This window comes from Paramormyrops kingsleyae, chromosome 8 (genome assembly GCF_048594095.1).
Source record: "Paramormyrops kingsleyae isolate MSU_618 chromosome 8, PKINGS_0.4, whole genome shotgun sequence".
Classification (NCBI taxonomy): domain Eukaryota; kingdom Metazoa; phylum Chordata; class Actinopteri; order Osteoglossiformes; family Mormyridae; genus Paramormyrops; species Paramormyrops kingsleyae.
The window spans coordinates 27,701,396-27,711,434 of NC_132804.1; the positions used below are offsets into that span (position 1 = coordinate 27,701,396).

The following is a 10,039-nucleotide window of genomic DNA, read 5'->3' on the forward strand; positions in this document are numbered from 1 at the left end:
TACTAAAATTGTTTGTTATGTCTTTTGAATGCACACATATCAACTAACTGCTGCATGTTTGCATATTACTGGCAATTTTTTACCAATTGAACAATGTCAGTTGCCAGCCCAGAAAATTCATTGCAAGAACAGACATGAAACAAAAAACAATGCTTTGAATATTAAAAAAAAATATATATTTTTTATATATTTATTATGCACTTACAATTATATCTCTGAAATTGACATAGGCTTAAGTATCAAAAATAACAAAAACCAAACAACCAATAAGATTTAAGATATTAAAAGATTTTAGAACAGTAAACCCTCCACAATGAAATTTTCAAGTGTTCACATGAGTGCAAGTGATTTCAAATGAATACTATGGGTAAAACAAACATGACATCAATTATCTGTCATTAAATTAACACCAAATGGAATTCAACCAATATACTTCCTGTTTGGAACTTCACGAACCATCTCTTTGTCTTTTCACTTCACTTAGTCTTTATTTAGGTTGTCTTTCAGTCAATGTCTTTGTTTCATCTCTGTCAGATGTCGTGTGTTGTCCAGTTACTCTCTGTCAAACAATTGTCTTTACCAGCACCAAGATTCTCCTTAACACTTTCCTGAGCTCTCCTTGAGTAGGCTTCATTGTTGCACTTCCTTCTTAGGATCATCCTGATTTCTGATGGTGATGTACAGTACCAGGAAACTGTGTTATCACTGCATCTAGAAACAACATGGTAGATGATATAGAATTAAACAGCAACAATGTTGAAAAAAATTACTGTGATGGTTTATAAAGTAAGCTAAATGATTTTAATAATGGATTAGTTGATAAGTTCTTAATATACTGTCTGATTTAGAAAAGGCACATAAGCAAATCCTAATAAAATGCACATTAAACTGACATTACTTGGATGGACAATAAGCATATTATAAGCATAGTAATTTATCGTGTATTGATAACATAAAGCTTCGTTTTAAAATGTACCAACATACCAATGAGTGCATTGACCTTTTCAGAATCCAAAGGGGTTTTGCTTATCTTCTGTCCAGTAAGGCTTGACATTGCTAAGGTCTCTCTTCCAAAAAACACAACCGCCAACTCTTAAAAGTCGACCAAAACTTCTTTTTGGGATCATCAGTCCTCCAGCTATGTTTACTTGTCCAAACAATTCAACATACAATTTGGTTTTATTAAGGAATTAAGTTATAATAATGAGAAAGTATCTTATAATAATGACATACTAAGTCATAATAAGAAGAAAGTTTCTCATTATTATGAGATGCAATGTTAAAAATGAGAACATTTCTAATTATTATCACTATTTTTTTTTTCTTCACATGGTTCAAACGGGCTTCCATAAAAATTTCATGTAGCTTCCTGGAAATTTGATAAGTCCTGACCTGTAGGCATCCTTACCATTTCTGCTGGTCTTGAAACCGCAGTTGAAGGCTGAACATCACTGGAAGAACAACTCAATGAGTGTCACACCCCGATCGTGCCGATCCTCCTGTGCCATGCCCCCCTCGTTAACCTCATGTGGATTCCCAGTGCTTATCAGCTGTTTCGAGTTGTCTTCGTTAGTTCGGTGTATTTAAGTCCACATCAGAGTTTGTTTCCTTAGTTCTGTCATTGTAGTGTTATGTGCTGTTATGGTGATTCCGTTTTCGTCTGCCCTCTGTGTTTCCATGTTAAATCCCTTTTACCTCAGTTTGTTTCTCCTTCGCCTGCTTTCCCGGTCTGCACCTTACCTCTCATGAAAATGAGGGTGATGGTAAAGGACAAGTCTTAACTGCTTCTACCAAATCCTTCAGCGTCTTCATCACTGTTGAGACAAAAACATACCATACACCACTTGCCGGTCGGCTGAATAAATTGGACTGGATTTGATAAAGCTTTAGAAAACCAGCCATGAAAAAATGAAAGGCTGTCATTTTCCTTTGGCATCAGAATCCATTCACTTCCAATTATTTTCTAAGAACATTGTAGCTTGAGGAATAAGTAAAGTACTCAATTTCTTTCAATACCTTATAACTTTTTCTTGGGTTTGGATGCAGCACAGCATTTGTAGACTCCTTATATGGAACCTTAGTACAAAAAGAGAAGGAAACTTTTGGTTGGATATGGTAGTGCTGTAAACACAAGAGAAAGTATTGCTGAATTTTGATATTCTTCACATTGTTCCCCTTTAAATATTTTCAGCATTAAATGGTTATAACCACAATTTCCTTTATCAGGATAAGCATTTTACCAACCTTGCCTTTCCTGGTACTCTTTGTTTTCACTGCATTTATGTTCTCTATATACAGAGATTCTGTCCACAAGAAGTGATATAATTTCAGCAATTGTATTAAACAACTAGAGCAATGTAACTCCACAAATAGCAGACAACACTCAAATGAGGCGAGGTCATCTGTATATGTAAAAGTCTGTTGTTTGATTATGACAAATTAGATAAAATTTCTTGAACCAACACCTTACAAACACTGACAGTGTATAATGGCACAAATATGAATGGAATTTAATAAATGTTAACATGGGCTGAAATATTTACTATTTAAAAAATATTCTAACCACGGTGTCTTTTCTTCTCCACATATATTCGCATGAACGGCACTTGACTGCGTACGAAGCATGTATGTACAAATGAGCATAGTTACTAACAACCTTGAACCCTCGCTATCAAAATAAAATTGCAAATGCTTTAAAATGGCAACCAAAACCTAAAAGACGTGGAAGAAAACCAAAAACTACCATTCAAATGGATCGAAGAGTAGCCAAAATTTCAAAGAATCAGCCAATGATCACCTGTGAGTACTGTTACAATCAGATGACGCCTATATGAAGCCAAGCTATCGGCAAGAAGCCCCCGCAAAATCCCATTGCTGAAAAAAGACACATGATAATTGCTGGTTGCAATTTGCCAAAGAACACACTGACTGGCCTAAAGAAAAATTGCCGCAACATTTTGTGGACTGATGGAAGCAAGATTGTTCTTTTTGGGTCTAGTGGCTGCAGACAGTTTGTCAAATGACCCCGAAACACTGAATTCAAGCCACAGTAAACTGTGAAAACAGTGAAGCATGGTGGTGCAAGCATCATGTTATGGGGATGTTTCTCATACTACGGTGGCGGGCCTATTTATCACATACCAGGGATCATGGATCAGTCTGAATACCTCAAAATACTTGAGGAGGTCATGTTGCCTTATGCTGAAGAGGAAATGCCATTGAAATGGGTGTTTCAACAAGAAAAGACCCCGAACACATGAGCAACATCTTGGTTCCAGACCAACAAGTTTGACATTATGGAGTGGCCAGCCCAATCCCCAGACCTTAATCCAATAGAAAACTTGTGGGGTGACATCAAAGATGCTGTTTTTGAGGCAAAACCCAGAAATGTAGTCCAATCAGGCTGGAATACATGTTCACAGGTGCCAGAAGTTGGTAGACTCCATACAACACAGATGTGCAGCATTCCTCAGAAACAGTGGTTATACAATTAAATATTAGTTCAATGATTCAAAGGAAAGCAAAATCTTAAAACATTTTTCAGTTCATAGTGTGAATCTTTGAGTTTGTAAAGAAGAATGTGGACACTTCTATTTTTTTGAACAGCCTAATATTCCCTTTCCTTCCCTTTCTGTAAAAGAATAACACAAATGTGATGAATTTCTCTTCTTGTTTTGATTTGGAATAGAATTTGTAGTGCTCCCAATGCATTAGATTGTATGGAAATAAAAACTATTATAAGGATTTTCAGCTTTATTCACTTTTTTAGACACACTGCTATTATTCTGAACACAACTGTATACTTACAGAATGACGAGATCCACTAAAAAAGCTTGGCAGCGCAAAACGGTAACTGTCATTTACTTAAGTGTTTATTATTACACATTCCATATAATTCATTATGTGTCTTTTAATATTCCAGCATGTACACAAAAAAGGGTAAATTTCTTATAGTTCCAACAGAATCACAAGATTCTACAAGACACCTTAAAGAAGAAGTAATAACACTTATTAACACTTATTAATAAATTAACACTTATTAATAATGTATACCTCTCCTGGAGCCGACACCCTATCGTGGTGGAGGGGTTTGCGTGTTCCAATGATCCCAGGAGCTAAGTTGCCCAGGGCTTTATGCCCCTGGTAGGGTCACCCAAGGCAAAAATGTCCTGGGTGAGGAACCAGAAGAAGTGCGGCTCATCAGACCCTTTATGATGAGTAAAAACATTGATTTACGTTTTGCCTCGCCCGGACGCGGGTCACCAGGCCCCGCCCCCCCCCCCCCGGAGCCAGGTCTGGGGGTGGGGTTCGATGGCAAGCGCCTGGTGGCCAGGCCTGCATCCATGGGGCCTGGTCGGGCATAGCCTGAAGGAGGCACGTTGGTCCCCCTTCCAATGGGCTCACCACCTGTAGGAGGGGCCAAAGGGGTCGGGTGCAGTGTGAGTTGGGCAGTGGCCGAAGGTGGGGACCTTGGCGGTCCGATCCTCAGCTGCAGAAGCTAGCTCTAGGGACGCTCATGGGGCGCCTGTACATTGGGGTTTACCTCGGTGGACGAGAGGGTAGCCTCCTTTCGCCTTTGGGCGAGGGGACAGGTCCTGACTGTTGTTTGCACTTAAGCGCCAAATGGCAGTTCAGAATACCCACCCTTTTTGGAGTCCTTGGAAAGGGTGTTGGAGAGCGCCCCTCCTGGGGACTCTCTTGTTCTGCTTGGGGACTTAGAAATCCAGGGGACTCATGTGGGCAATGATAGTGAGACCTGAAGGGGCGTGATTGGGAGGAACGGCCCCCCTAATCTGAACCTGAGTGGTGTTTTGTTATTGGACTTTTGTTATTCTGTGCTCGTCACGGATTGTCCATAATAAACACCATGTTCAAGCATAAGGGTGTCCGTATGTGCACTTAGTACCAGGACACCTTAGGGTGCAATTCGATGATCGACTTTGTGGTCATGCCATCGGACTTGCGGCCGCATGTATTGGACACTCAGGTGAGGAGAGGGGCGGAGCTGTCAACCGATCACCACCTGGTGGTGGGTTTGCTCCGCTGGTGGGGGAAGCCGGTCAGACCTGGCAGACCCAAGCATATAGTGCAGGTCTGCTGGGAATGTCCGGCGGAATCCCCTGTCCGAAGGAGCTTCAAGTCCTACCTCCGGCAGAACTTTACCCATGTCCCGGGGGAAGCGGAGGACATTGAGTCTGAATGGGACATGTTCCACGCCTCCATTGTGGAGACGGGTGACCGGAGCTGTAGCCGTAAGGTGGTCAGTGCCTGTTGCGGCAGCAATCCCCGAATCTCCGTGAGGGATGCCGTCAAGCTGAAGAAGCAGTCCTATCGGTCAGTCCTTTTTGGCCTGTGGGACTCCGAAAGCAACTGATGACTACTGGTGGGCCAAGAGGAACGTGGCTTCAGTGGTTGCTGAGGCAAAAACTCGGGTATGGGAGGAGTTTGGTGAGGCCATGGAGAACGACATCTGGACAGCTTCAAGGAGATTCTGGTCCACAATCCGGTGGCTCAGGGCAGGAAAGCGGTGTAGCATCAACACTGCTTATGGTGGGGATGGGGCGCTGCTGACCTCAGCTCGGGACGTTGTGGGTCGGTGGAAGGAATACTTCGAAGACCTCCTCAATCCCACCGACACGCCTTCCAATGAGTAAGCAGAGTCTGGGGACTTGGCGGTGGACTCCCCTATCTCTGGAGTGGAGGTCGCTGAGGTGGTTGAAAAGCTCCTCGGTGGCTTGGCCCCAGGGGTGGATGGGATCCGCCCGGAGATCCTCAAGGCTCTGGATGTTGCGGGGCTGTCTTGCTTGACACGCATCTGCAGCATCACATGGACATCGGGGGCGGTGCCTCTGGATTGGCAGACCGGGGTGGTGGTCCCCCTCTTCAAGAAGGGGGACTGGAGGGTATGTTCCAACTATAGGGGGATCACGCTCCTCAGCCTCCCTGGTAAGGTCTATTCAGGGGTGCTAGAGAGGAGGGTCTGTCGGATAGTCGAAACCTCGGATTCAGGAGGAGCAGTGTGGTTTTCGCCCTGGCTGTGGAACAGTGGACCAGCTCTATACTCTCAGCAGGGTCCTGGAGGGTGCGTGGGAGTTTGCCCAACCAGTCTACATGTGCTTTGTGGACTTGGAGAAGGCATTCGACCGCGTCCCTCAGGGAGTCCTGTGGGGAGTGCTCCAGGAGTATGGGGTGCTGGGCTACCATATAAGGGCTGTTCGGTCCCTGTACAACCAGTGTCAGAGCTTGGTCTGCATTGTCGGCAGTAAGTCGGACTCGTTTCTGGTGAGGTTTGGACTCCGCCAGGGCTGCCCTTTGTCACTGATTCTGTTCATAACTTTCATGGACAAACTTTCTAGGCACAGCCAGGGCATTGAGGGTGTCCGGTTTGGTGACCTCAGGATTAGGTTTCTGCTTTTTGCAGATGATGTGGTTCTGTTGGCCTCATCAGACCGTGACCTTCGGCTCTCACTGGAGCAGTTTGCAGCCGAGTGTGAAGCGGCTGGGATGAAAATCAGCACCTCCAAATCCGAGACCATGGTCCTCAGCCGGAAAAGGGTGGAGTGCTCTCTCTGGGTCAGGGAGGGGGTCCTTCCCCAAGTGGAGGAGTTTAAGTATCTCGAGGTCTTGTTCACAAGTGAGGGAAGGATGGAGTGGGAGATCGACAGGTGGATCGGTGCGGCATCAGCAGTGATGCGGACGCTGCATCGGTCTGTCATGGTGAAGAAGGAGCTGAGCCAAAAGGCAAAGCTCTCAATTTACCAGTTGATCTACGTTCCTACCCTCACCTATGGTCACGAGCTGTGGGTAGTGACCGAAAGAACGAGGTCACCTATACAAACGGCCAAAATGGGTTTCCTCCACAGGGTGGCTGGGCTCTCCCTTAGAGATAGGGTGAGAAGCTCGGTCATTCAGGAGGGACTCAGAGTAGAGCCGCTGCTCCTCCGCATCGAGAGGAGCCAGATGAGGTGGCTCGGGCATCTGGTCGGGATGCCTCCCTGGTGAGGTGTTCCGGGCATGTCCCACTGGGAGGAGGCCCCGGGGAAGACCCAGGACATTCTGGAGAGACTATGTCTCCCGGCTGGCCTGGGAACGCCTCGGAATTCCCCCAGAGGAATGGATGAAGTGGCCGGGGAGAGGGAAGTCTGGGTTTCCCTGCTTAGACTGCTGCCTCTGCGACCCAACCTGGAAAAGCGGTAGATAGTGAATGGATGGATAGATGGATGGATGGAATAATGTATATTATATTTATTGTATTTATGTTTATTTTTAATGTATTGTTACCTTTTAGTTATAAATATGTGCAAACAACACTGAGAAATTAGTGGAGCATTCAGTGAAACAATGCAGACCTAGAAAAGCATATTTAAATGTAATGTTACCTAACATTAGATTTCTTAGGTGGAAAAGCCTTTCAAAAAAAGCAGAAACATGCTTGAAGAATGCAAATGATGAAATCAGAAATCTTTTTTCTGAAATCCAGAATAGCAACAATTTAAGTGAAAGGTCAGAACACTTAAGTGGAAATGTCAGAGTTTTTGGTGCCCCTTCTACAGACAGTGTGCCTGAATCATACATTTGTGCCATTAAAGAGTTGATTGGTGTAAGACAAGTAGACAAGTGTTCTAGATACTTTCGTTTCCTAGTCCATGATACTCTGTATCATGCAGAATGTGGCACCAGGTTACAGAAGAGAAATAATTCTCTTGTTGAATTGCAAGATGGAATGTTACGCCATGTTCTATGCCTTGTAGCCTTTGAGCCAGCCAGTGAAAATCACACATAGAAAAGACAGTGCTGTGTGGTGGTAAGAAACCTAGTAAAGTCAGGAAAGCGACTTTGCAGAGATGTTCAACTGAACATCACATCCAAGTTTCTGCATGAGGTGTCCCAGTCAATTGATATTTTTGCAGTACATGCTGATTCTTTGAAAAGTAAATGTGTCATAGTAAAGGAAAAATATTTGTTATTCCACTACCAAATAATGTGGAGAGGGACTAAAATACCTTAAAATATTTAAGATGGGGGTAACCAATAAATCAGATGGGAAATGACAGTGGTTAGATTTCATTGTAAGCAAGGTCTGCAAGATAACTTATGTTCTTTTGGCTTTTGAAAGTGTAATATAGAGTAACAATGTCCATAAAAAGTGAAATGATTGGAAAATTGTCTTCTGGGATGTGTTTTGTTTGTATTCATTGCAGCTGTAAATCACTTTAATAGAACTATTCCTGAATTCACTATTGTTTGGTATTTCAAAGCTGTTGTGCAATACAAAACTGTAATGATACAGTTATGACAATATACTTTTATGGCATTTAATACTGCACTGTGGTGTATAAGCAACTTTTGTATTGATAGAAAATTGTTATGTTGATGAATTATACTATTGAATAAAGCAATACGTCCTAAAAATAACTGATTTGTGTGTTTCTGTGTGATTTGTATGTTTTTGTATTTATTGGTAATATTAAAAATTGATTGAAAGCATATGTTAAATTAAGCATATTAAAATTTGTAATTAAATCAATAACCCAAAAACTCATAACTACTTAAGTTTACATTTAGTAAATTTAAGAAAAGTGTTTTTTTAATAGTGGAATGTTACAGTTCACTAAACAACATTTAAAATAAAATATACTTTCTAAAAAGTGCTCCAAAGTACATTTAAAGTACTTTGACATATTTGTTTAAAATAAACTCTTAGAAAATGCACTAAAATGTCATTGATAAGTGTATTCAAGGATGCCATAGAGTACTAAATCATGCTTAAATGCAAAATACACAATTTCTAAGTACATAAAGGCATAATGAAAGTGTATTTAAAAAAAAAATTATATAAATAAATAAATAAATAAATAAATAATGTGTGTGTGTGTGTGTGTAAGGGAAATGCATTTTATTACAATTGTAGTATTCAAAGCACATTGTTAATGCACCTTAGCATATCCCCCCCCCCCACAAAGGGTGTCCTGCTTGGTTTGTTTTGCCCCTGGGGGGGTGTTCTACGAAGCAGGATTATTTTGACAAGTCGGGCTCATTTAAGTGGGAGTTCCGTTCCATCAACGTGTCTTAAATGAATCCCCGCTGAGTTACCAAGGTAACTTAGGCGAGTGAGCAAGTCTGCTCCAGACCACGAGTACTACGAAGCGGGGTTACTGGCTTATTGGGGTAACTTGTTAAAAGCAGTAACACTGCTTCGTAGTACAGGCCACAGGTTAACTGTCTTGCTTAGTTAAGCGTTATCTCAAAGGATGTCCGACGTGTGGGAACAGATTACCAAAAGATCGTTCCGTCGGACGAATTTCCGCGCTCTCACTACTCATGTCATGTAATCAATATAATAAAGCCTATGTCCCCAAAAATCACGTCTTATTTTAGTAAATTCCAGAATAATTTAAAGTATGCCCATATTACAAAGGTCAAACATGAAATGCAATGACTGAAATTGAAAAAAAAAAAATCTGTTAAAATAACATGAACAGGAAACATTTTGTTTAGGTCACAGTCTACTTAGAAAATGTATTAGTAAAAAGCAAAGACAAGATACGGTTATTTGTGCAGAACATTAAATACGGATGCAATCAAAATAATTTTACGGAGATCAAATAATACAAAACAACAATATACAGTAAGAATGACACATTAACTTAACCCAGAAGATTCCCCGTTGGCTATGGGGATCGAACCAGGAACCTTCACGATGTAAGGCGACATCATAAACAAACTGTACCACCGTGCCAGGTATTTGTAACATTTACATAACTTACGCATTTAGTCTGTCTGCAATTCTTTGCAAATCCAACTCCCTGGTTTTATTTATGGGCACGGTATTGCCTTTTTTAGTGATTACATCTTTGTATTCTTCATACAGCTCCATCAGCAGCGTTTGTTCTGCAGCAGAAAAAAACATCGCTCTTGTTTTACAGGCTTTCCGACTCATTTCATCGATCTATCGTTCATCCATTCATCTGGGCTTCTTAAATATCTCGGGTGTGCGCACTAAGTGAGACTGTGCAAATCTGTCTTGTATGAGCCTTGA

At 41.9% G+C, this 10,039-nt stretch overlaps 1 long non-coding RNA gene across 6 annotated transcripts; it reads right to left on the reverse strand.

Moving 5' to 3' along the window:
• Positions 1-206: 206 nt before the first annotated feature.
• On the reverse strand, positions 207-10,039 carry LOC111837563 (uncharacterized). Of its 6 annotated transcripts, XR_002836679.2 has the most exons (5): positions 9,768-10,039; positions 2,017-2,076; positions 1,409-1,814; positions 985-1,067; positions 207-711 (listed from the first exon to the last, which is right to left on the reverse strand). It is a non-coding gene; the product is annotated as an uncharacterized lncRNA (long non-coding RNA). The 6 variants fall into 6 exon arrangements; XR_002836677.2 differs by lacking the exon at positions 985-1,067; XR_002836678.2 differs by having other exon boundaries at positions 207-1,067.